The 27,381-nt window shown below is 35.9% G+C and overlaps 1 protein-coding gene across 2 annotated transcripts in view; it reads left to right on the top strand.

Annotated features, from left to right (window-relative positions):
• The window catches only part of Cimip6 (ciliary microtubule inner protein 6), a 297,684-nt gene that overhangs the window by 89,438 nt on the left and 180,865 nt on the right, over positions 1 to 27,381 (top strand). For both annotated transcript variants that reach the window (XM_087216388.1, XM_087216387.1), the window contains exon 3: positions 6,133 to 6,234. The gene's annotated coding sequence lies outside the window, so the exon portion shown is untranslated. The remainder of the gene's footprint in view (positions 1 to 6,132; positions 6,235 to 27,381) is intronic.

The following is a 27,381-nucleotide window of genomic DNA, read 5'->3' as shown; positions in this document are numbered from 1 at the left end:
TAATTAAAATTACACTTTGATTCTGCTTACAAGATATTGTTTGACCATTTTATTCATAGTCTCAGGGAAACTGAACACACCTTACTGAAATATTAAAATCATGTGTAATTTTGCTGGGTAGAAGTCTTTACATGTCTTCCAGCCTCTTCCATTAAATCCTTTTCTTTCTTCTCTCAGCCTCTAATCCTTCTTCCTCTTTGTTACCATCCACTAGGTGGGCAAATTTTATTTGTTTAAGATTAATTAAGCTGTTAATTTAATTTTTCTTTAGGAAAATTACAGCAGATTTAAATCATCCACCGGGCACCCAGTGTTACTAGGGGGACAATACCACATTCTAGTTTCTTTCTCAAAATGAGGCAGAAACATGTTTATTGAGATTTAGCAGTGTCTTTGTTTTATAACCTATAAAAAACTATTATTTTTCCTTCTTTTTGTACTATTTTTTTTCAAAGGAAATGACCTGGCATATTATGAGTACAAAGGGAACATATTTTGATTGAAAATGGCTATTCTATAACAATCTCTCTATATAAGAGACTGAAATTCATGAGCATTTAACCCATTAGTGCTGACAAAATAATGAGTTTTATAAAAGCACCATTTACAAGTGACCACTTATGAACTGATGCACTACTGTGGCATCTTATCTCCTATCCTGACCCTCCCCATGAGTTCAGTCACATGCTTGGATTTAAAGACTAAACACCCTCCTGAGGAAAAATAAGAACCTTAAAAGAATAATACTTTATTTTAAATCTAAGCGAGGCAAAAGATAATCCATTTCCCTAGCTATAAGACATCTTCATAAAGAAGGGTTTCACTATTTTGATTTTATTTTTGTCAGATATCTGAAGGAATTCTGAAATCACCCATCTTTGGAGTTAACATGCAGCACAATATGCTCTGTCACAGATAATTTTTTCAAACACAGTGAAACAGTCATCTTTTCATTAAGATTTAATTTTTCCTTCTGGGTTACTCTCTAACAAGTCTCCTATTTTTGTGATGGTTCTTTTGTCATTGGCTGGCTTTCCATTCTGCTTTTGAACTATTCTTTTGATTCATTTGTGCACAAATTATTTTCAAAGTGACTGTCAGAAAGACACTCAGTGAGTTTCTCTGTAGAACTGTGGATGCAAGCCTCTGTGAGGATGCCAGGGCTTGGGTGGGTGTCCTCAGTGCCCTGGGAACCACCCTGCAGCCAGGCGCTCCAGCCTAAGGCTGCTATTCCTTGGGCTGGGAGCTGTTAGTCCAGGAATTCACTGCCATGAACACAATGGCAGCTTGTGGAGACTGTTGTCCTGTTTTTATGACCACAGAACATTGTATGCTTTGCTTTAATGGAGAAAGGTATCTAGCAAAATCTGCAGTAAAGCAAAACCCTATAAATAAATTCCTTCCCAATAATTTCCATTATAAAAATCAAAGAAATAGTATCAGCAAGGACAAGGAACTTCACATCTTTATATGTTTATACCTCACTCTGTTTTCTGCTGAATTTGAGGTGTGCAAGAAAATGTAAAACTATAATAAGGGAGCACACATTTAAAAGTGAAAAGGAATGAAAACAGGGGTGGAGACAAAAGATAGAGCCAAGAACAAGACTTCTAAAATGCTTAAAATAAGGGTCTCTGCTGTTGGTAGGTCACATTTTGGCTGTAAATTATCTACTAGACTTTTATCAGTTAGTTAATGGTGTCACCCCCAAACCTCAAATTGCTAATGAGCATTTTTGAGAGAAGTAGAAAGGTTAGGGTGAGGGATGAAAAAAAAGGGGTGTCTAGCCAACTCATTTTTCATTTGCCTTCTTGTGGGTGTAGATTTTAACATATCTGGAATAGAGAACATTCTGATTCAACGTCCTTAACACAAGTTTCCTCAAATAATTGTACTTCTGAGACAAATATCCATAAATGCTGGAAGGCATTGAAAACAAAGTCTAGGCTGGCTTGACTTGTCAAGAACAGAGGCTTAAAGATCTATAGAGCTTCTCTGTGTCTCTCCTCTCTTTCATAGTCTGACAGCTCAAAAGATTTACCTGTTCTTGCTGTCTCCTCATTTCTTCATTTCCCCCTCACTCTTTTTTTTTTTTTTTTTTAATAAACATGGCCTTGCTATGTAGTTCAGGCTGTCCTTGGACTTGTGGCAATTCTCCTGCCTTAGCCTCCCAAGTGCTGGGATTAAAGGCATGCGCCACCACGCCCAGCTTCTCCCTCACTCTTAAAACCACTGCAATCTGGCTTCTACCCCCGCCCCATCATTGGAGCTGATCTTGCTAAGGCCCCTAAAGCACTTTTTAGTTCATATTTTATTTGGACTCCAGCTACATTTGGAAGCTGTCTGCTCACTTTGTTAAAATTCTCTGTGTCCTTGGTTTTCCTAACCTCATAGCTTTCAAAATGATCTCCTTCTTCTGTTGTCATTCCTCCTGTGTGTCCTCTACTTCTCCTCCACAGAACCCTTATGGCTGGTGTTCCTTGGGATTCCATTCTAGTGCCAAGAAGAACTCCAGATCCAAGAGAAATGGACCAGCAAAATTTTAGACCAAAATTATAGACTAGCAAAGACTCTCTAATACTGTACTTCCAAATCCTATAGCATAAACTTTTGTGAAGTTCTTGTTAACTGAATAATAGCAGTGGTACACATGGTATATTGGCTTGGTCAGTTTCTGTTCCAAACTCTGCTGTCTTTCCTTGAGATCTGGGAGAGTTAGGAGCTAGGTTTTCCCAACTGCTTCCAGTCAGGGTTTTGAATGTGATTAAAGCTTCATTAGGCAGAGGTACTCATGTGAAATTTGAACTTGGATCTGAGTTAGATACAAAGAGAGAGGCAGCAAAGCTGCAGGATTGATTTAGCTGGTTTGAGGTTCTGGCATACATTCTGTGACTCTGGAGCCAACAATTCTGGTGGTGGCTTCCTGATGTCTGCAATGCCATAGTGCAGTGTGTTTCTAAGTACGGTGCAGTGGCTTTGGTGGCAGCCTCCTGTTTCCCAGCAGTTCCTCTAATAAGTTTATGAGGAAAATGTATCCAAGGCTTGGAATTGGGTCATAGAGATTGGGGATGTCTTTCAGAGAAGTTCTGGATATTGTGTAGTTGAACCTTCAGGAGTTTTTCTGATTCCCTGGGATCTGAGCCTTTGGTCAATTTCCTTTTGACTAGGCTATTTTACAGCTCTGTACCATAGAAATTTACTTGGAGCAAACTATGCAAATGCAAATAATTCTTGTCAATAGCAAACATTTTTTTCTGGTAGATATACAATGGATTTTTACTGTGAAGAAAAGATAAGCCCAAACATTTTTTTTTTTTATTGTAGTAAAGCTATCATGTCTATTATGGGAACTACCAGCTACATGTGATTATTGAGCACTTGTAATATAGCAAAAACTTGAATTGATGTATGTTGTAAATGTAAAACACACACTAGATTTCAGATTTCAAAGACTCAATATAAAAATGTATATAAAATATTAATTTTATTGATTATATCTTGAAACAATATTTTATATATATTGGATTAAGTATGTTTTTATAATTAATTTTACCTATTAGTTTTACATTTTTAGTATATGTGCTGCCGAAGCGAGCACTGGTTTTACGTTTTTAATATAGCTCCCAGACAATTTAAAATTATACATGAAACATGCATTACAGTTCTCTTGGTTAGTGCCGCCCCACAGAATTTTAATCAGTTTTGTATCTATAAGAAAATTGATTTCAGCATTCCTGATTGAAGGGCCAGGGATTTAGCTCAGTGGTTCTGCTGCCTGCCTCGCAAGTGCAAGGTCCCAAATTCAATCCCCAGTACCAAAAAAAAAAAAAAAATTCCTGATTATATGTAAGTTCTGTATGTGTATACACAATTATATATACATACATAAGTGTGTGTCTCAGAATTTTCTTTTGAACCAGACTTCTTACAGGTTCTCTCACTAGCTAATTTATTAAATAAAATCTTTGATATATGTCATTTTATATTTGAATGAATATCACCATTTTAACATTTTGCACTTTAGCAGTCAAATCTGCAGCATTGTTCCAATTTAAATCTGTTCTTTCAGTCCTTCCAGTAAAGGTATAAGGACCCAATTTCCTCTATTAAATTCCATTCCAAAAATAGCTACCCCTTGGCTAATAAAATAGCTAAAAATGATTGAGTGTTTAGTCCTTTCTAGATACTTCATGAGATTACACATTTATTCCTCATAACTCCATGGCATAGGCAGTATATGTTCCATTTTATAGATAAGGCCCTAAGAGTTTAAGAAACTTAAAATGTCCAAACAGGAGTTGATAGCTGATTCACATCCAAGCATAATGATCTCAAAATCCACTTCCATTTACCACTGTGCTAGCATCTATTTTCTTTTCAGTAAATAAAAAGAAATAAGATCATTAGAAGCTGCGGCGGCAAGGGAGATAGAAGAAGTTATAGTCATGGCCTCGCTTGTTCTGGCCTCTCTGGTCTCAGGACCTTTGATTCATAGCTGTTCTTAGAGCCTGGGCACAGCTCATGCGTGGGTAGGTCTTCCAGACACTCACCAAGCTGAGGAGGTTGGGTGATGTGCCATTTTCCACAGCAGCTAAGAAGTACCTCTTCCCAAACCAAGAGGTCTCACTAGTGGAGTTGCACTAGAAGTGTGTTGCTCCAAAGTTTGCTCAGCAGGCTTTCATCTTTGACAAAGCCAAAGAACAGTTACACTGTAATAACAGTTATTAAGGGCCTCTGTGTGACAGATGTTGCATTAGGTGATCTACAAACACTCTAATTCTTTCAGTAGCTCTTTATGGAGAGTAGTAGTGTCCATATTTTCAAAATGAGGAATCTGTCCTCAGGTTAATTATGAATATTCTAGAGTACTCTGGATAATCACCAACCTCTTCACTAATCATGGGCTACATGGTTGACGAATATTTTAGATATTATATCAAAATGTCATTAAAAGATTCGTTCTGGTAATAAAGAACTGTATGTTACTTGTCCACGTATAACTGAAAAGGGAAACTTGTTAAAGAAAGAAAGCAAGAATGTTATGTATGATCTTTCCATTATTAATGCTAACTTAAAGCTTGAAATGGACAGGCAGTTCAATATTTTCCAATATGCACCACATTAGCTTATAACTCATGAGCAGTCTTTTCTTACTGTCTGCTTTCTTGCTATGCTGTATGTTTTATACTGGTGCTGCTGAGATACCCGAAAGGATTATGCTGCTCCACTTTCATCCCAGAAAATAGAACTGCTATGAATTATTGATAGTTTTTGGCTTTCCAGGGCCTTAATTTCACCTTTGTTTCAGATAAGTATATTAGTTAAATGGAATTTTTTATATCACCCTAGAAGCTACAGTTTGCAGGAAATACTGACTTAAATAACAGAAAAAAATAGTCTTATGTTGATTTCCACTTCTACAAATACTGGGTTCTCCATACATTCCACTCCCCCACATCCTTGCTCATTGATGGGTTACTAGGGAAAGTTTCAAACCGAGTTCCCCAGAATCCTTGGAGCTTCCCAGAGGTGCTTGAATTGTGGCTGGAGGAGAGAGGGCTGTGATGGAGGGGTGTCTCTGTACACACACACAAATTACCATTCCTTTGGTTCAGAAAAGAACTCTACTTACTTTCCTGGAAGCATTAAACTTTCATATAAGATTATGTTGTAGGAAAAGATGCTTTTTTAAAAGCTTGAAACTCCTGAATTAGTACAATAAATACAATTATGCATGTTTGTACATCTTTGAGATCAAAGAAAAAGGTATCTAAGGGCTTTAACACAGTATGCCTGAGCATCTACAACTGTGCACTGGAAGTGTCAGACGGCGGCACTGGCCTGTCATATGACTGGGCTTGCAGGATGGACTTGGTCCTCCTGTAGGGTAGTAAGAATCACACTGAACACTGAATGAAGCCAGGTACCATGTTCATTTATATCCTGAGTAAGCTCACAGTCACAAGAAATGCAGTGGAATGGGGGTAGTTGTGGTGCTAAAGAATGAGCCAATTGCATGAGTCGATTTGGTTCACATTCAGGTCATTAATCAGATCCCTAAGCCCCCAACTTCCTTTGAGAAGATGAATATACTCATTACTTGTGTAATTTCTTTCTTTTTTTTTTTTTTAGTATCAGGGATCAAACTCGGGACCTTGCACTTTCGAGGCAGCGGTGGAACCACTGAGCTAAATCTCCGGCCCAACTTGTATAATTTCACAGAGGACTAAATAGGTAAAATACTTTTTTGTTGTTGTTCTTAAATTCTTTTGTTGGTACATTGTAGGTATACAACACAATTACATTTCTCACTGGGAATTGTACCTTTACATAATGCATCTTGGTTCTGATTTTTTCCCCATTCCTAGCCCTCCCTTCACCCCCTCCACCCTTCCCTATTTACAAAGACTTTATTTCCATTTTTTCCATTTCTCAGCATTTTTCCTTTCCCTTCTTTCCTTTCCCCTGCCCCTCCCACTACCCCTACCCCTTTGGACCTTTTCTTCCTATTTTGCATTATTGATTATTCATTCTAATCATTGGTACATTTTAAGTATACAATATAATGACATTCATCATTGGAAATTTGCACCTTTACATAGTCTTTCTTGGTTCTTATTTTTCACCCTTGCCCAGCCCTCCCTTCAACCCCTCCATTCCTCCCTATTTGCAAAGATTTTGTTCCTATTTTTCCATTTTCTCATATTAATCCCATTCCCTTCTATCCTTTCCCCTAGCCCTCCCACTTCCTTCCCCTTTGCCCCTTTTCTTCCTATTTCACATTACCTATTATACATTTTAGTCCTTATTTACACTTTCAGTTTCTCACATAAATAGGTAAAATACTTTACCATTTTCTGTAATGAAAGCAACTATTTTTTTAGCTTACAAATTGTATTTTAAAATGTAGGGATTTGTTTTACCTGAGATGGAATCAGTGTTAAGTGGCCATGTTCAGTGTTCCTTTCTGTACGTGGACAGTGTAGGATCCTAAACGTATCCCTTTACCCATGCATAGAAGCTGTATGCTTGAAGAAAGCACACTGGTACAAAGGCTTACTCATTAAATAATATTCATTAAGTGTTATTGCATACTCACTTTCCCCAGGCATTGTGCTAGATGGTAGGAATTTATTAATGTGTAAGATTCAGACCCTGCCTTCTTAGTACTTCATTCTAATGTAGAGGAGGCACATAATGAATGTATAAGCAATTACATAAACATAGCAGTTTACAGAATGTGATAATTGCCATGATGTACACAACAGAGTGTACATCATGGAGCAGTAGTAAAAGAAGGCCCCCTGGGAGTGCAGTAACCTAAGTGCATTTGAGATCATAGTTGGCCTCACTGCTGGCTGCCAAAGCCATAAATGTGTGGCATTTACTGTATTTGATGGCTGAATATGTACCATCTGCCCCAAAGAATAAGAATGTCATGGAAACCCTGAGGGAATCTATAGTTGGTGACTGCCTAGATAGGAACAAAAAATATAACACAGTTAATTTATTAAACAAATAGATTTTCCTTGGTCATTTAACATTTATCAGCACTGTGTTCTATTTACTTATTTATTTTTATAATATAAAGATGGCCTGAAGGATACTTAAAAGCAATACATCCAGGATCATTGTCCCTTGCCATTCCATAAAAAAATTCTTTTCACAATTGTCTATAATCCTCATCAAAGATGTAAGAAATATGTCTATCATGAAATACCTTCTTAATTGTTACTTTGTAATTGTTAAAGACAATATGATTTTGGTAAAGGAACAAAATAGACTTTACAAAAATTATTTTCATTTTTAAAGCCTCTATGTAAGACATTTAAAATACATTACAGTGAAAGGAATGTACTTGATACATGGCTATCCTATAAAATGCCTTATGTAATAGACTTTTCTAATTTATATTCTTAATTCTTTTTTTTACTAGTGGAATCTTTTAACAAATAATGTTTATCAGTAGATCATGTTTCTTAAATAGAAATACCTGAAAGATATATGTATGTGAACTAATTCAGATTTATAGCAGAAATGTTAGACTTCATTCTCTTTAGAAAACATATAAGTGATCCATCGATCCAACCATCCATTCAGTATTTATTGAGACTATTGCACTAATAGGGAAAATGTACAGGAAGCACAGCGGTATATTATGATTGTGCTAGCACCTCGGCTGGGTGAACACTGCTCTTGATTCATTCTTTCTCTGCACAGTCATTGTAGCAATTCTCAAAAGGCAAATAAGTTTAAAAAATGGCTGAAGGGCATAACATAAAGAGCAATTTGAAGTTAGTGTGATAAAATTAACAGAATTCAGAAGAAAATACACAGGATGGTTCCTAGATACACCATAGGAAACCCCCTCAAATAAAACTATTATGTTGTCAATTAAGTTCAGTAAGCCATTTGATTACAATATGAGTCCACTAGATTCCCTATATTCTAGTTTTAAAACATAATAAAAAAATCTTATTCAAAATAGCAAGAAAGATGGAATGAATCTATAAATTCAGTGAAAGATGGCATGAATCTATGAATCTATGTTTTGGCTTTATTTTGGCCATTCAAAAGTTCTACATTTTAAAATTATTTAACATTATCATTATTTTCATAAGTCTCTTGTTTCTATCATGCTTGAATTGGCTTTCCCTGTGCTAAGATTTGCAAACTTTGCTGTTTTCTTTAAAACTTAGCTCAGATGCCCTTGATACCAAAAAGTGACTGACTTGTCTTTGTTTCCTGGGGACTTCATTTAGCGCCCAGGATTCTACACTCTCCCAGTTTTTCTCAGACCTTAGTGGATGCCTCTTTTTCCCTTGTACTGGTTCTTCCTCAGCTTCCTGAACTCTTCACAGTAGCACACCCCAAGGTGAACTCACCAGAATTCTCCTTTCTATCTATATTCATTTCTTGATGACCCCAGCCAGGCTTAGGGTTCCCTATTGCTCTGTGTGCTGACAAATTCCAAATTTTATTTCCTCCAGCCAGACTCCATTCACCTGTCTGCTCAACAGTTCACTTGGATGTCTAATGGACGTCTCATACCTAACTTTCCCAAACTGAACTTCTGATCTTCCCTCAGAATCTGCTCCCTTAGTCTCTTCATTTCTGTAAATGACAGCCCCATCCAGCTAGTTACTCAGAACCAAAAAATCTGGTGCATCCTTCACACCTCTCCTTTTCTCACACCCACATCCCATCTGTCAGCAACTCTACTTACTATAACTTCAAAATACAGTATTCCAAATCTGACCACTCCCACTGCTATCCTTGCTACCTCCCTGAGCAAGTTCCTTCACCCTAACATTCTCTCTTTCCTCATCATTCACCTGGGGTATTAATAGATTCTGACATACAGTTCATGAGTGCACTAAAGGAAACATTTACATGTAAAGAACTTAGCATGGTGCCAAGAAAACAATGAGTGCACATTAAATGTTAGCTTTCATGAGCATTTCTGGCCTTTGTTTTCTAGAAGCTTTCAAGATTGGACTAGTAAAATTGAAGCGATGAGATCTTTTTCACAAAAACTGAATTTTTTTGTTCAACTCATGAAGTGTCCATAAGATTTTAACTAAATGACTCTAAAAAATGAAATTGTGTGTTGATGGTTTGGCTTCTGAAAAAAAAAAGGAAAGTGAAAATTAACCTAACCCAGTAAAATAGTCACAAATAAGAACTTGAAAAAAGGAATTAAAAAGCACAATGGCAATTTGAATCATTAGAAGTCTGTAGTCCGATTAAGAGATTTTTAGCTAATTAGAAAACTGGCCCAGAAAATATTTTTAACCCAAGGTTATATCAGATTGTGTTGCACACTGGTTGCAATACCAGCTTCCCAACCTGAATAACTTTGGAGATGTGAGGAAACTCATTGGATGTTTCTATCTCAGCACCTAGGTTAATATCCATCACTTACATGAAACAGCCTCATATTATTGGCCTTCAGTACCACTAAAGCCTATCATCTCAACTAATTATTAATAGGTACAAAGATTCTAGAAAATTCTTAACAGCATAATCTTAGATGTCAGCAATATATAACAGGTCATATAATAAGTCTGAATTATATAGGAAGCATCTCAGTAGGTACTCACTCATAAATTAAACACGTGGATACTGCTAATAAACTAGAATAAACCATTTCTCTACAAAGAAAAATATTTTCAGGATATTTAACTTGTTCCTTAATAAAGTCATTTTGCTATCATATATGATGAGAATAGTATTTGAGTAGAAAAGAAAAATGTCCATATAATTTTATTTTAATGTTTTTGGGAAATCGTGTTTATTCTTTCAGTAATTCTCTCTGTCTCTACCTCTGTCTCTGTGTCTATCTCTGTCCCTCTATATATGTATGTATATATATGTACACACACACTCACATATATACATAAAACCATGTGATGCTACCATGTGGGTGCTAGGTAATAAAAAAATAATGGTGAATTGTTTTAATTACTCCTTTGAAAAAATATTTTGGTCCTTTTGAATATATGATCTAGGTAATCATGGACTTGGGAGTATTTTAAGTGAGGGGAAATAACCTTTATATGAAATCATCAGGAACTGACTGTGTTTACTTTGTTACTATGCTTTCTTTGTCCATGTTTGATCATACATTATACTTTGTGGTGTTTTCAGAATGATATATACAATGTAAAAATTTTATATATCACATTATGCAAAAGTTACTTATTAAATGTGAATTCGCACAAATACCTATTGTGAGATCATTTAGAAGATCCACATATACTCTGTATATTACTTTCTATTTGTTTATTTGTTTGTTTTACAGGAAGTCCTGGTTGAACAAGGTTGGAAGTCCTAGTTCTCTCATTGACCGCACAAACTTTTCTAATGAAAAGACCATCTCTAAACTTGAATACTCTAATTTCAGTATTCGATACTAATAGAAATTAAAATTGCAATGCCTCCAGTGCACAATAGAAACCATATATTCTGAAGTCTATATTCTAGAATAGTAGTACCGAAGTAGGATTAAAAAAAGGGTACTTTCTGTTCTGAAAGCCACACAATTATGTTGGTAAAAATGTTTGTCACTGAAAAGGTTTTTTTTTTGTACCAGGGATCGAACTCGGGACCTTGCGCTTGCGAGGCAGGCAGCGGCACCACTGAGCTAAATCCCCAGCCCCTGCCACTGAAAAGTTTTACTAGACCTTTTTGAATAAGCAAAACCCATTCTACGATTGAAAATGTCGTTACAAATATTTCATATGAACTTTCAATTTAAGCTTATCTCGTGGAATCTTTCATTTCAATGAACATTATAGCATACATGTTATCTGTTTAGACATAGAAAATAAAGTGAACCATCCAAGTTATTTTTAAGTACTGTTTGTCTAGAGTGAATTCTATTGCTGTATGAATAATAATTTGGTATTAAAATTGAGTAATTTACTGATTGAAATCTTTTTAAATTAATTTTATTGGTACATTTTAGGTATTCAATATAATGACATTCATCAATGGAAACTTGCACCTTTACATAATCTCTTGCTTCTTATTTTTTCCCCACTCCCCTGCCCTCCCTTCAACCCCTCCATCCCTCCCTATTTACAAAGACCTTGTTCCCATTTTTTCATTTTCTCATATTAATTCCATTCCTTTCTTTCCTTTCTCCTACCCCTACTACTTCCCCTTCCCCTTTGCCCCTTTTTTTCCTATTTCACATTATCTATTATAACTTTGAGTCCTTATTTACACTTTCAGTTTCTCACACTAGAGAAACTATTTGGTATTTATACATTTGTCCTATTTATTTCACTTAAGAGTATTGCCTAAACATATAATAGGTAATGTGAACAAGGAAGAAAAGGGGCAAAGGGGAGGGAGGTGGGAGGGGTAGGGGAAAGGAAAGAAGGGAATGGAATTAATATGAGAAAATGGAAAAATAGGAACAAAATCTTTGTAAATAGGGAGGGATGGAGGGGTTGAAGGGAGGGCTGGGCAAGGGTGGAAAATTAGAACCAAGAGAGACTATGTAAAGGTGCAAATTTCCGATGATGAATGTCATTATATTGTATACCTAAAATGTACCAATGATTAGAATGAATAATCAATAATGCAAAATAGGAAGAAAAGGTCCAAAGGGGTAGTGGTAGTGGGAGGGGCAGGGGAAAGGAAAGAAGGGAAAGGAAAAATGCTGAGAAATGGAAAAAATGGAAATAAAGTCTTTGTAAATAGGGAAGGGTGTGCTAGGAATGGGGAAAAAATTAGAAACAAGATGCATCATATAAAGGTACAAGTTCCCAATGAGAAATGTAAATGTGTTGTATACTTAAAATGTATCACTAAAAGAATTTTAGTAAAAAAAAAATCCAAAATTATTTTTTAAAAAAAGAATATCACCTCAGTGTGCATCCATTTAGCTATAAATGTCTCTAATTTCTCCCTTTTTTTTTTTTTTTTTTTTTGGTACCAGGGATTGAGCTCGGTTCCTTGCGCCTTTGCAGCAGGCGGTGAAACCACTGAGCTAAATCCCTGGCCCTAATTTCTCATTTTTTATGGCTGAGTAGTACTCCATATTATTAAAAAAAATCCACATTTTCTTTATACAGTCTCCAGTTGAAGGGCAGTCGGGCTGCTTCCAAGTTTTAGCTATTACAAATTGTGCTTCTATAAACATGGGTGCACATATATCACTGTGGTATGATTCTTTTAATTCTTTGGGGAAGATCCCCAGCAGGGGAATAGCTGGGTCAAATGGGACTTCCAGTCCTAGTTTTTTGAGGTATCTCCATACTGATTTCCACAGTGGTTGCACCAGTCTACACTCCCACCAACAGTGGAGCAGGGTTCCTCTTTCCCCACACCCCCACCAGCATTTGTTATTGGTTGATTTCATGATAGCAGCCATTCTTTCTGGGGTGAGGTGGAATCTGAGCTTTGTTTTCATTTGCATCTCTCAAATGACCAGTGATATTGAACATTTTTTCATGTATTTATTTGCTATTTCTACTTCTTTGTCTGAGAAATGTCTGTTCATTTCTGATGCCCATTTTTGCAATGGGTCTTTAACTTTGAGATGTTTGATTTTTTTAAAGTTCTTTCTAGATTCTAAATAGTAGACCTTTGTCTGAGGAACAGCAGGTGAAGATTTTTTCCCACATTGTGGGTTGTCTCTTCACACTGCTGGTGGTTTCTCTTGCTGTGCAGAAGCTTTTTAATGAGAAGGATCTCACTTGTTGATTGTTTGTGCTAGTTCATGGGCAACTGAGGTTTTGTTCATAAAATCTTTTCCACACCAATGTCTTCAAGAACTCTACCTAACCTCTGTTCCAGCTGGTTCAGTGTTTCTGTTTCAATGTTTAGATCTTTAATCCATTTTGATTTTACTTTACCGCATGGTGAGAGATATAGGTCTAGTTTTAATCTTTGGCAAATGGAAACCCAATTTTTCCACCACCAGTTATTAAAGAGGCTATATTTCCTCCAGTGAGGGTGTTTGGCTCCTTTGTTAGATGAGGTGGCTTAGTAAGTCTGGAGTTGTTTCTGCATCTTCTGATCTGTTCCACTGTTCTTCAAGTCTGTTTCTTTGCTAGTACTATGCTGTTCTTATCACAGTAGCTTTGTAGTATAGTTTCAAGGTGGGGGTTGTGATCCCTCTGCCATATCTCTGTTGCCTAGAATCACTTTTGCTATTCTAGGTCTGTTCTTGTTCCAAATGAATTTTTGGATTTTTTTTCCTCAAGGTCCATGATGTATGCTTCTGGAATTTCAATTGGGATTGTGGTGAATCTACATAGCAGTTTTGGAAGTATGGTCGTTTTCACAATGTTGATTTTTCCTACCCAGGATCAGGGGATGTCTTTCCATTTTCTGATATCATCTTCAATCTCTCTTTTCAGAGTGCTATAGTTTTCAGAAAAGAGGTCTTTGATTTCTTTTGTTAGGTTGAGTCCTAGGTATTTCAGTTATTTGGATGCAATTATGAAAGGAATTATTTGCCCTATTTCTCTCTCAGTGAGTCTGTTGTTTACGTAGAGGAAAGCTATTGATTATTGTGTGTTGACCTTGTATCCAGCTACTTTACTGAATTTGGTTATTAAGTCTAGAAGACTTTTGGTGGAGTGCTTGGGGTCTTCTATATAGAGCACCATGTCATCTGCAAATAATGACAATTTGACATCTTCATTTCCTGTCTTTATTCCTTTTATTTCTTTCTCTTGTCTAATTTTTGTGGCTAATATTTCCAAGAGTATATGGAACAGGAGTGGTGATAGTGGACATCCTTGTCTTCTTCCTGATTTTAGTGTGAAGGATTTCAGTTTTTGACCATTTAGTATGATATTAGCTGTTGGTTTTTCATAGATAGCTTTTATCAGATTGAGGTAGAGACCATCTATTCCAATTTTTTGTAGGGTTTTTATCATGAATGTGTGTTACATTTTGTCAAACACTTTTTCTGCATTTACTGAGATGATTATATGGTTTTTGTCTTTGGCTGTATTGATATAGTATATTATATTCATTGATTTGCATATGTTGAACCATTCCTGCATCCCTGGGATGAATCCCACTTGGTCAGGGTATATGATCTTCTTGATGATCTTCTGCATTCTGTTTGCCAGTATCTTATTAAGGATTTTTGCATCTATGTTCATTAGTCAGATTAGCCTATAGTTCTCTTTTTCAGTTGGGTGTTTCTCTGCTTTGGTGATTAAGGTGATACTTGCTTCCAGGAATGAATTCAGGAGTATTGCTTCCCTGTCAGTTTCATTGAAGCGTTTAAACAGTAGTGGCAGTAGTTCCTCTCTAAATGTCTTGTAGAATTTAGCAGTGAAGCCATCTGGACCTGGGCTTTTCTTAGTTGCTAAGTTTTTTAATTAGGTTTTCAATTTCATTGATTGATATCAGGTTGTTTAGAATTTTTAGGTCTTCTTTCAACTTTTGTAATTCATACATATGTAGGAATCTGTCCATTTCTTTTGTGTTTTCTGTCTTATTGATGTATAGGTTCTGGAAATAGGTATTGATGAACCTCTGGATTTCTGCTGGGTCTGTTGTAATTTCAACTTTTTCATTCCTAATTGCATGGATTTGGGCCTTTTCTTTCCTTTTTTTGATAAGGTTGGCTACGGGTTTGTCAATTTTGTTATTTCTTTCGAAGAACCAACTGTTAGCTTCATTGATTCTTTTATTTTTCTCTTAGTCTCCATTGCATTGATTTCCGCTCTGATGTTTATAATTTCCTCCCTTGTCTGAGCTTTGGGTTCGTCCTGGTCTTCTTTTTCTAGAAGCTTGAGGTTCAGCATCAGGTTGTTTAATTGGGCTCACTCTGTTTTCCTAATATGAGTATTCACTACTATGAATTTCCCACATAAGACTGCTTTCATTGTGTCCCATAGATTCCAATATGTTGTATTGTCATTGTAATTTAATTTTAGGAACTGATTTCTTCTTTAATTTCCTCTGTGATTTATTAGTTGTTTACAAGTGTGTTGTTCAGTTTGCATGTGTTTCTGAAATTCTTGCAGTTTTTTTAAACAAAATTTAAAATGATTTAATTGCATGTTTATTTTCTAAAAGAATAAATGCAATAAGCAAAAATATTAAAACTTATTGTTAAGCAATCAAATTAATTTAAATCACCAGTGTAATTATATACAAGGTATGCTAAAACAGCACAGTGAATACTTAAAAAAAATTTCCCATTAAGTTTATTGGTACATTTTAGGTATAAAATACAGTTACATTCATCATTGGGATCTTGTACCTATATATGATGTATCTTGGTTCTTATTTTTTTCCCCTTCCCCAGCCCTCCCTTCACCCCCTCCACCTTTCCCTATTTGCAAAGACTTTGTTTCCAAGTATTTCCTTTTCTCATATTTTTTCTTTTCCCTTCTTTCCTTTCCTCTACCCCTGCTCCTTTAGACCTTTTCTTCCTATTACACAATATCAACTATACATTTTTTAAATTACAGTATCAAGATCTAGAAGACATTACCACAGATTTTACAGAATTTGAAAGGATATAGAAAGCATATTACAAAAATCTTTTTTGAAATAAATTTGACAACTTCTAAGAAGTACCTTGGAAGACAAATTAATGAAACTGACTCTGGAGGAAATAAAAAATTTGAATAGCACCTATTAAAGAAAGTATATTCCTAGCTCAAAAACCTACCAATATGACAACAACAGGCTTATATACATTTTAACTGATGAATTATATCAAACCTTTAAGCAGAAAAAAGGAACACTTCTCCCCTCATTTTAGGAACTCAACCTTGTGCTAATCCTAAAACTGGATAAAGATAACAGAAGAAAAAAGTATGAACATGGATAAAAATTTGTTTAATAAAACAAACTATTAGAAGTCAGATCTGGCAGGATGTAGAAAGTGGTTTTATTATAGGGATGACAGTGTTGGTTCAGCATTGGCAGATCCACCCCCATAAGTTATCATTTTAACAGAGGAAAGGAAAAAGCCATATGATCCTGTCAGTAGTTGGAGAAAAAGTATTAGACTAAATTCTACAGCTGTTCATGGTAAAAGCTATCAGGAGACTAGAAGTGGAACAGAGCCTTCTCAACAGATATGACATGTACTGCATACTTCAGCAAAAATGCCTTATATGAATGGAAAAGATACAATGCTTTCTCCCTAAGGTGGGGAACAAGGGCATATGTGCATACTCTTCATCTGTCCATTAAACTTTGAAACATAGGCCCAAACCAAAATAGTCTGGCAATAAAAAGAAACAAATAGCATAGGATTGGCAAGGTAGAAGTAAAATCTTTATATGTAGATGAAATGATCACCTACAGCAAAAATACTAAGAAATCTCTAGGTTCCCCTAGAACTTCTATTTGAATTTAGCAGGATTAGAAAACACAAGATATATATAAAAATTAAGGTCTATGTATATTTGCTATAAATGAAGAATTGGATATTGAAATTTGAAAGTTATGTAGGAGTACAAAGGACCTAGAAAAGTAAAAAGAAAAAAAGTGTTGGAAGACATTTATTACCTAATTTTAAGACTTCCTCTAAAGCTACAGTAATCAAAGCAGCGTTGGCATAAGGAAAGGCACATAGATCATTAGAATAAAACAGAGAATCTAGAAATAGAACCACACGTATATGGTCCACTGAGTTTTGAAAGAGTATTTAACATTAACATTTTATAGAACATAAACTCAACTCAAGAGCAGAGGAAAAGATGTTTTCAACAAATGGTACTAGAACACCTGGTATCCATGTGTAAAAAATTGACCTCAACACTTTAATTCCATACATAAAAATAACTTGAAAGAATATATGAACATAAATATGAAAGACTAAAACTATAAAACTTTAAGAAGAAATTATAAGGGAAAATGTTCATGAATTTAGGGTAGGCAAGAATTTCCTAGGATACAAAGAACATGATGTGTAAAAGAAAAAAATTGATAAATGAGATTCTATCAAAATTTAGGACTTTAAATGACATCATTAAGAAAATGAAAAGTAGTCCTTAAACAGACCATATTTATAACACATATAACCTAAGACCAGGATATATAAAGAACTCTTACAGCTCCTTAATAGACAACCCAATTAAAAAGTAGACACAAGAAGATGATAGATAGCCAGTACAGCACAAGAAAAGGTGTGCAAAACTAGAATCAGAAAAATACTAATCAGTACAATAACAAGATCGAATTATACACTCATTAGGGAGATGAAAGTTAAAAGTTTTAAAAGAACAAGTGTCAGCTCAGGTGTGAAGCAGTTAGAACTTTCTGTTACTGCTAATGTGAATGTAAAATGATAAAACCATTTTGGAAAAATATAGAAATTTCTTGTATTACTGCTAAGAACCAACTGTTCTGTTCTTACTTAAGTTTTTACTTAAGAGAAATGAAAACATATGTTCACAATAGATTTCTACATACAAGTTGACTATCCTTTATCTGAAATTCATGGGACCAAAAGTGTCTCAGATTTGATTTGAAATCCACTTGATCTGCAAAGAGGATAGCTACTTCTGCTTTTTTTCGGGTTCCTGTCATATGCAGCATTGTTTTCCACCCTGTAACTTTCAGTCTATAAGTTTCTTTTTGAATTAAGTGTTTTTCTTGTATGCAGCATATTGTTAGATCTTGCTTCTTGACCCATTCTGCCAGTCTGTTTCTTTTGATTGGTGAATTGAGACCATTAACATTGATGGTTATAACTGATACATATTGACTTATCATTGCCATGACTTTTTGTTTTTGTTGGATTCTCCCCCTTTGCGTTTAATTTCTTGTCACACCCGATGGATTCATTGTGCTGGGCTTCCTGCGATTGACAGCCTCATTGTTTTTTCCTAGGATATTGTCTAAAATGTTTTTCAGTGCTGGTTTGGTATTCATGAAGTTTCTAAGGTGCTGTTTATCATGAAAATATCTTATTTCTCCATCAATTTTGAAAGATGGGTTGGAAGCTGTTTTCTTTTAGGGCTTGGAATACATCACTCCAAGCTCTTCCTGCCTTGAGGGTTTGCATTGAGAAGTCTGCTGTGATTCTGATGGGCTTTCCTTTGTATGTGATTTGTTTCTTTTCTCTAACTGTTGTAGAATTTTGTTCTTCTTTTGGGTTTCTGGAATCTTAACTATTATATGCCTATGTGTAGATTTTTTTTTTTTTACACCAAGGCTAGTTGAAGTCCTATATGCCTCACTTATCTGTATGTTAAGTTCTTTTCCCCTGCTTGGGAAGTTTTCTGCCATTACTTCTGTGAACAGTATTTTTATGTCATCTGCACTCTCTCCTGTTTCTTCATTGACTCTGATCAGCCTTATGTTATTCTTTGCATTGTCTAGCAGCTGCTGGATTGATTTCTCATGGTCCCTTGCTATTTTAAATAAATTTTTCTTTTCCTTGTCACTAATTGCAATCTTATCTTCTATATCTGAAATTCTGTCCTCACATTGGCTCATTCTGCTATGTAGACTTTCAATGGAGTTTTTAATCTCCTGGAAATCTGTTTGCATCTGTTTCATGGATTCAATTTGTTTCCTATGTTGGGATTCCATCATGTTCCTCACTTCCTCTATTTTTTTATCTGTGTCCTCTCTAGATTTATTAATCATGTCTTGCATTATGGGCACAATCTCTGCTGTTATCTGAGAAATTACTTCTGATTTCATTTTTTCCAGATCATCTTTTGTTGCCAGTTCAGGGGGTCTAGGTGGTTGAGTATCAGATTGTTCCATCTCATTTCCCTTTTGGGTTGCTTTAGGTGATCTGGAAGTCTGGCTTTGAGACTTGTTTATGTGTCTTCTCATTTCAGTGAGGGTGTGTGAGGGGGCGTGTGCTCCTGGTGCCCATGTGACTCAGCTCCTCTGTACTAGGGGTCTCTGCTCCTCAGCACTGGGGGCAGTGGTATGGCAGACCAAAAGGCAAAGCTCCTTGGGGCTGGGGATCTCTGCTCTTTGGCATTTGGTGTGGTGGTATAGGGGCCCAAAAAGGCTCACTTCCTCAGCACTGGGGAAGAGGGGGGTCTGCTCCTCAGCACTGGGGGCAGTGGTTAGGCAGCCCAAAAGGCTCACCTGCTCAGCCTGATTGAAATCTTTAAAAGAACCAGTGGTTCAAATAAATATTTGTATGATCCATATAATCATAAAATAATATAAATGAAGAGTTAGTTTAAAATTTCTGTTTAAATATAAACATAATTCAATTCTATAATGTTGTCATTTATTATAATCTTTGAACTGTATTTTTCTGTATCGTGTCTGGTCAGCTTGATGATGGCAGCTGTAAGTGCGCACAATTTTAGTGCAGCAAGCAGCAAGATTTAAACTACCCTCATCGGTGGTAGAAAGGCTGTGCTTTCTCAAGGCCTGGAGAACTACACCTTTCTCTCCACTTTGTGTTCACAAAGGGCAGATGAGCATCAAAGGAAAGAACTAGCAGATAGTGAGTGAAGTTGAGCAACAATACCCATTAATTTGACTTTGCTGGATGTGAGTTACCATTTTTATGACTATTTTTTAAAAAACAGTCTTACTATGTCGCTCATACATTGCCTCATCTCAAACTCCTGGGTGCAAGTGATCCTCTTACTCAGCCTCCTAAGTAACTGAGACTACAGATATAAGCCACTGCAACAGCCATGACTAAATATTTTCAGCTTTGTCTAGTGAAGGAATTTTTCAAAGCATATATCTTTAAACTCATTATCAGAGACAATAGGAAAACCAGAATTCACTTTCCAAAAGGCTATAGGCCATAAATATGTTTATATAGTGACTCCCCCTGGTCTCTGTTGATACAGTGATCAAAAGATGTTCTCTCTTTAGTGAAAAGGAAGATCTTTTATATCTGGAACTAATTTCAGGAACTCAACACAGGCAGTCTGGTATAGGAGGCTTTGCTAGAGGAGTCAGAAGACTTGCACTCAGCTCAGCTCATCCACTAATTAGCAATGTGCCTTGGTGTCCTTGACTGCAAAGTCAAGACATTAGGCTAAGTCAAGACTTTTTAGAAAATTCTATGAGCCAGAGGACTCCCGGGGTTGGGACCAGGAGAGTCACAGAAGATTAATGAGAAAGATGAGCAGTCTTATCTCAGCCCAGAGCCCTGACTCTCACTCCAATGAGAGCAGCTCTACACTCATCTCTTTATATATTGCGATTGTCCATGAGACATATTTTAAGAAGATTTTTGGAACTGAAAGTGTATCTCAGTGGCAGAGTACTTGCTCAGCATGAGTGAGGCCCTGTGTTCAATCCCCAGCACCACAAAAAGAAAAATTCTGCCTCAAAGAAACAAACAAAACAAAAATAACAGCAAAGATACTGAATCTGGGGTCTTATATTCTAAATTTCTATAAATGCTACTCAAATGTATTTCCTATTGTCTTGACTATTTTTATCAAACCAGCAGGGCACATATACTTAATCTTAAGTGATTTTCATTGAAAATGTGTGTAATTTGTGAGAAGACCACTGGAAATAAATTCCTGATCTTCATCATGGCCTCCATAAAGTTTCATGGTTTCTAAAATATTTTCATATTTTCAAAATTGATTTTCCCTTGTCTTTTCTTCAATTTTTCTCTTACCATGGTGAAAAACATGCAAAAAATACAAATATATGTAATTAGTAGTTTGATTAAAAGTTTTCTATAAGCATATCTTGCAAATTTTAACCTAACATTTATAATCATGTGTAAGAGGTAAATTCCACTTTCTTAACTGGTGTATGGTTTTGATCTGATTACAATCTTTAATTTTATAATTTAAAAGTGTAGTTATTGTTTGATATAGTTTTTTCTATAGAAAGTGGGTTACTTTTCTTTTTCTAGAGAGGCAGACTTAGTTTTCTTTTCTGCTGGAAATATTGGTGTACATTCTTGGTTGGATGCCAGATATCTTTCACTCTCAAACTTACTTTTCTTTTATTAGTTTTACTTCCCATTTGGCCTGATGAACTCTGCATGTAGCACTGGATACAATATTACCTCTCTCTGTCTCCCTCTCTCATCTTCTGCAAATAATTTATTAGACCATATATAGAGAAAAACATGCAGGAGATTCATTATATTAGAAATGGAGTTACTATTTCAGAATAATTCTAAAAAGCAAGGATCATGGTCATTTGGCAATTTTTAACACTAAGGTACAATTTCTACCAAGTTTGGGAAAAATTAATCTGGATTAAGAACATTCCTGGAATGAATATGGAAGCTCACCCCTCTAATCCCATCAAGAGGACAAGGTAGATGGATTGAAATAGCAACTCAGATGATCCAATCTCTGTCTCAAGATTAACTTTGGCCTGGGAATTTAGCTCAGTGGTTTCGCCGCCTGCTGCACAAGTGCAAGGACCTGAGTTCGATCTCCGGTACAAAAAAAAAAAGAAAAAAATTAAATACAAAAGGGCTGAGGATACAGCTAGTGCAAAGGTCTTTGGTTTAAGATCCAGTACCACTTAGTCATGAATGTACTGTGTTTGAATCCTGCTTTAGTTCTCGTGCCCATGTCTACATGGTGACAAACACTTGACAGGGAATTAAGTGTCTATTGTCCTGAGTGCTGGTGTGCTCTTCCCCTTCAGTCTTGACCCCAAGCGTTCCTTTTCTGTTTAAGTTGACGGTGGGGCTACCTGCAGCAGTCACCAACCAACGGTGGGATCTGCTCCGTGGCGAGGGGAGATTGGCTGTTTGGATGGTAAGAGTGGAAGGCCTGACTCACCACAGCACAGCCCCAAAGAGCTTTGCTCCATGCCCAGTTGGCAGGGCCTTGAGTCCCCTGGGGAGGCTCCTGGCTGGCTGTGGAGACCATGATCCTAAAGTGTGGGTGTGGGCCCCAAGGACTATCGCTGCCATGTGGAAATACCTGCCTCAGTAGATCCACCCTTAATGCTTTTCTGACATCCTAGTAAGAGCAGACCCTGCACAAAGTGGATATCAGAGTTAATACTGTGAGGAGACAAAATAATGCGAATAGTTTTACCAAAGATAATGAATTGTCGAATACTGTCTGCATTTTACTATTGATTTGACTGCATCCTTAGAAAACTGAATATAACAAAAACCCAGGAAATTTTTACAAATTGTGTGCTGTCTAGCAACTTTGTGTGAATTTTTTTATACAAGCACTGTTTTATAAGTTATATAAAATGTTATAAAAATAGAAATAAAAAAGATCCAGTACCACAAAAATAAATTTAAAACAAATAAATAAATAAATAAATAAGGACATATCCACAATACTTAATGAGGAAATTGGCATAAAGGAAATAGATACTGTATATTTATTTTTGAGATTCAGTATCTATATCTCCCAGAAAAAAACAATGAAACAGAAATCATTCTATGCCTCAGGAATGATTTTACAGGAAGCAATAAAATAATCAAACTTTCTCTGTCTTTCCTGATCCCAACTACATTTCTTTCAGTAATTCCTAAGTCACAGCACACAAGAAAGAGGATACCAGTAGTGGCATAGTGGATAGTCCCTTAAAAAATGGAAGTGGCAGCCAAGAAAATCTCAGTAGCAGAGCATAGTAGAAATTGTGTGAGGAATGCCTGCAGCAGTAACAAAACTCTAAACAAAAGCACAGGAGTGATTATCACAAAACAGGCAGAATAGTACATCCAAGTTAAAGGAAACAGGTTGTGTCCAAGACAGGCACATGAAGGCCTCCTAACAAGCTGGTGACATCATATTTCTTCATAGGAATGGTAGCTTCATAAGGCTTTACATTACAATTAAAATCTATGAAATATTTTATATATCTTTTCATATATATTCATAATTTTTTAAAAAATCAAACATACCTAGAAATCTCAACTAAACAACTACAAAATATGCGGTAGAGCAAAACAGCCATTCTAAGTCTATCTGAGAGAAATACACTTGTCTGTTGGCAAATACCAGTAAATAGTCAAACTCTCCTCATTAAAAGATGCATAAACAGAGAAAAACCCAGCCTTACAATAAGGAAAAGCATTATAGCCCAAGGTAAAATGTACATTATCCTTTACAACAGGGGAAGTACATACCTTTAAAATTATTTATTATAGGAAGACAATAAAATCTCAGGAAACATCTGCTGATGTCCTCAATAGCATACAATATAAGTTTTGTTTTGTTTTATTTTGGTTCCAGGGGTCGAACTCGGGTCCTTGCACTTTTGAGGCAGGCGGCAGAACCACTGAGCTAGATCCCCAGCCCAACAATATAAGTTAATTCCTATGAAAAAGAGCAGGGAGAATTTGGAGAGAGTATGTGCAAACTAAAATAAATGGATTAAAAAAATCAGTTGAGATGTAAAGATATTAAGAGCAAGCAACACAGACACACACACACACACGCATGCACACACTTAAAACATAAATAAACTACAGGAGAATTACAAACCATTCTACAATCAGTAACCAGAAAATTGCATTCCTGACAAAAACAATCAATCAGTTTTCCATGCTTTTTGCCTCTAATCTACACATTTGAAAAGTCTCCAAGTGATTCTGACAATCAGGCAGACATAAGAATGTTGGTGAACAGAGCAAACCTGAAGTTCATCAGGAGAGTCAAAGAAAAAACAAATTAAAGGTAGAGAGAAAAACAATTAATTTGGATGAAAGACCCATATACCACAATACATAGAGAATATTTTCTGTAGAGAAAAAGATAATTGTAAAATCACAAGGAAAAATCAGTTATGATAGAAAACTTCCTTGAAGTAAAATATACAGCTATAATGTATATAGTATAAGTTTTACAGTTTAAAGGCCTACAGCTAGCAAAGACTTAGCTATAAGCAAAAATGAAAAGAGGGCCATACATAAAGCCTGGTTAAAAAATAAGTTAATTGTGAAGATAAATAACAATGCTCTAACAATCACCTTAGAAGGAGCCCAATTGCTGCCCAGCAACTGTTCTGTTTCCCTCTCCCCTCCGCCCACTCTGACTGCTATCTAATATGTTCTCACTTCTCATTCCCTCTCCTTGTCTCAGCCAAGAACTCCATCGGTGGCTACCATTGCATCTACCTACCAAGCTACATCTGTGCCCAAATACTGGCTCCACCTTCCTGCTTGTTAGGTGAATTGTTTATTTAATATTTAAGGCAATGCCTGGATCCCTATGTTCCAAGACTGCTCCAGCAGTTCCTCTCCATAATCAAATTTTGTTTCCTATTGAATGAATCTTTCCCATTAGTCTGCAAATATGCTGTTTCTCCCTCTCTTGGTTCATCCAGCTATAGATGTGTATCTCTTCATTTTATAGATAAATTCCTCAAAAAAGTTGTCTATACTTGCTGTAATCCAGTTCCCCCATTCTTCTTAAAACTGTTATCATTCTCTTGCTCCTTGCATCTCAAATTTTAATGTCTCATACTCTGCCCCTTTCATTCCAAACTTATTCCTCCCAAACTTCCCTGCCTCAGCAGCTCTTCTCACAAACATCTCCACGTTAGTTACTGGCAACAACACCTGAGATGTTTGGCGCAAAAGCCTTGAAGTCATCTTAACATTTGTCTTCCATTCATGTCTCTCCTGTTGTCTCTAGCTTCAAATGTCCAGAATTGCTTTAAAATGACCTGGGAGTATGGGAGAGAGCAAGTGGAAGAGATCAGAGGATAAAGGGGCAGAAAGAAAGTACTGTAGATGACACAAGATTGAGGATAATGCACAGAAGTTCAACAGACTATTCCCTATTCCTTTATTTTTGTATTTTTCATAATAAAATATTTAAAAATATGTGCTTGATACCACCACTTCTCACTACTGGTAAGATGATAGCCCTGATCCCAGTCATCCTCATCATCATTATAATGGTGTCCAAACTGAACTCCCTGCTTCTGCCTTTGCCCTTCCTCAGTCTATTCTCAACCTAGCACTGAGTGAAACTGTTACAACAGAAATCAGATCATGCCACCTGTCTTAGTCACTTTCTCTCATTGCTGGGACACAGCACACAACACCCACAACTGAAAGGTTTATTTGAGCTTCTGGTTGGCTAGCTTCAAGGTAGAAATAGTATTATGGCTTGTATCTAGATGTCCCCCCCAAAGCCTCATGCACTCATAGGTGGGGCTTTTCAGAGCTGGCTGGACCTAGGGCATGTGATACTGGAATTAAGAGTGTGTGGTACTAAATTAGTCCACTGATTAGAATTAGCATTAGAGTTCTATAGCCAATGAGATTCAAAAATAAAGGCAAAAACAAAATCTGAAAAATTTGGTCCCAGGAGATCTGCACTATAAAATATGTTATATTAAATTCTTTTGACAGAAGGAAAATGATACTGGATGGAAACTCAGATCTATATAAAGAAATAAACTAGAAATGGTAAATATGGGACTAAATTAATAAGACTATATTCTTATTAAAGAAAATTATTATAAAAGACAAATTACTCATAACAAAAATAACAACAATATACAGTAAAGTCCCTGACTTACGAACATTCAAGTTACAAACTTTCACAGGTGTACTGTGTAAGACACACTTTGTTGGCTTATGTATGAATCCAACTATGAACAGTTCTCCCCACAATGGAACTCATTCATAAGTTGGGGACTTATTTAAATGGTTACAAGATATATAGAAGCAATATGTACACTAGAACAAAGAATAGTAGGAAGAAATCTAAGTTCTGTAGTAAGTTTTTGCATACTACATAGTCTAATATTTTTTGCCTTTTTAAAAATTCAGGTTATTGGTACATTTTAGATATGCATAATGATCACATTCATCATAGAGAATTTGTACCTGTACATGATATATCTTGCTTCTTCTTTTTTTCCTATCCCCATTCCCTTCCTTCCATCCCTCTTCCCCTCCTTATTTACAAAAGCTTCGTTTCCATTTTTTCTTCTATTCTTTTTCCTTGTCTCTTCCTTTTCCCCTTCCCCCTCCCTGGTTCCCCTTCCCATTTGAACATTCTCTTTCCATTTCCCAATATCTATTATACATTTTGGTCCTTATTTACACTTTCATTTTCTCACACCAGAGAAACAATGCGCTATTTATGTGTGTCTGATTCATTTCACTTAAGAGTGTGATCTCAAGGTGCATCCGTTTAGCTGTAAATGTCTCAAGTTTATCTTTCTTTTTGGCTGAGTAGTACTCTATTGTATAAAAAAGAAAACCCACATCTTTATCCATTCATCGGCTTAACAGCATTTGGGCTGTTTCCAAGATTTAACTATTACAAATTGTGCCACTATAAACATGGGTGTGCATATATTGCTGTGGCATGATGCTTTTTAATTCTTTCAGGAAGATACCAAGAAGGGGAATAGCTAGGTGAAATGGATCCTCTAGTTTTGTTTTTTGAGGAATCTCCACACTGATTTCCACAGTGGTCGTAGCAATCTATACTCCCACCAACAGTGGAGAAGGGTTCCTTTTCCCCCACAGCCCTGCCAGCATTTGTTATCAGTTGATTTCTTAGTAACAGCCATTCTTTCTGGAGTGAGATGAAATTTCAGCATTGTTTCAATTTGAATCTCTTGAATTACATAGCCTAATATTTAAATTGAAGGTAGATTCTGATAAGTTAAATTTGCACATTGTAAATCCTAGAGCTTTAAAGGGCTTTAAAACTTTTTTTAAAGGTGTAGTTATATGCCTTATGTCTTGATTGAGCAAGAGTTTACATGTATATGTCAAAATTTGTTAAATTACAATCTTAAAATAGATACATTTATTGTATATAAACTCTACCTAATGTGTGTGTGTTTTTTTTTAAAACGTGATGAGGTCACTTTTTAAATGAACCCAATAAAAAAATTTTAAATGAAAAAATACAATTCTAAAGTTATAAACTTAGGCAACATGTTAAACAGAAGAAACACACTTTTATTAATATATGATAGTGATAAACAATAATTACAGTCATCTTGGAGAATTGGTACATA

Source organism: Heterocephalus glaber, unplaced genomic scaffold (genome assembly GCF_053883595.1).
Source record: "Heterocephalus glaber isolate CG9 unplaced genomic scaffold, H.glaber_assembly_v1.0 deba00001457, whole genome shotgun sequence".
Classification (NCBI taxonomy): domain Eukaryota; kingdom Metazoa; phylum Chordata; class Mammalia; order Rodentia; family Bathyergidae; genus Heterocephalus; species Heterocephalus glaber.
The sequence above is the reverse complement of the archived record's forward strand: the minus strand, read 5'-3'. Positions and strand labels throughout refer to the sequence as shown.